At 41.3% G+C, this 1,006-nt stretch overlaps 1 pseudogene; it reads right to left on the minus strand.

Moving 5' to 3' along the window:
* Positions 1-437: 437 nt before the first annotated feature.
* On the minus strand, positions 438-551 carry LOC112427067 (small nucleolar RNA SNORA48; annotated as a pseudogene).
* Positions 552-1,006: the final 455 nt, after the last annotated feature.

The raw sequence follows: 1,006 nt of genomic DNA on the forward strand, positions 1-1,006 counted from the left end.
AACCACTTAGCACTCAGTCTCATATGAAAAGAAAATCTGTGCTATCCAATGGCTAACCATCTGCAAAATCAGTGAAATATCTAGCTCTTGGATTTTTGTCATTTTTTCCATGTGTCCAAGGGATGAACCTGGCATGGGAACAGACAAAAGCTAAGCTGGGGCCTGATGCAGTGGCTGATGCTTATAATCCAGCACATTGGGAGGCCGATGGGAGATGCCTGGGCAACATAGGGAGAACCTTGTCTCTACAAAAAAATATAAAATAATTAGCCAGGCATGGTAGCACATACTTGTAGTCCCAGCTACTTGGGAGGTTGAGGTGGGAGGATGACTTGCACCTGGGAGTTTGAGGCTGCAGTGAGCTATGATGATCACACTAAGACACTGTAGCCTGGGTGACAGAGCGAGACCCTGTCTAAAAAAAAAAAAAAAAAAAAAAAAAAAAAAAAGATAAGAAAAGCCAAGCTGGGATAAACAAGAGGTTGCCTTATGTCTGTGTGATTTGAGATAAGTACCACCAACCAGATGCCACTTTACCCAGGTCAGAGACAGGATTTTTGTCATTTTTTAAAAAACAGATATCCTAATATATATTAACTTTAATTTCTAAGATACCATGTAGGCATGTAAATGTATTCTTTTTTTTTTTTTTTAATCATTATGCAGACTAACTCAAACCGTAAAATGTATAATGCAGTGTCTTCATGAGACAATGTGAAGCACATTTTTTGTTTGTTTGTTTGTTTTTAGATAAAATCATGGACCTTCTGTGGAAAGTAAAGAAGAAATATTTCTTTTTCTTTTTTTTTTTTTTTTTTTTGAGATGGAGTCTGGCTCTGTAGCCCAGGCTGGAGTGCAGGGGCGGGATCTCTGTTCACTGCAAGCTCCGCCGCCTCCCGGGTTCACGCCATTCTCCTGCCTCAGCCTCCCTAGAAGCTGGGACTACAGGCGCGGGCCACCACGCCCGGCTAGTTCTTTTGTATTTTTAGTAGAGGTGGGGTTTCAC

The sequence above is a fragment of the Macaca nemestrina genome, chromosome 10 (assembly GCF_043159975.1).
Source record: "Macaca nemestrina isolate mMacNem1 chromosome 10, mMacNem.hap1, whole genome shotgun sequence".
Lineage (NCBI taxonomy): Eukaryota > Metazoa > Chordata > Mammalia > Primates > Cercopithecidae > Macaca > Macaca nemestrina.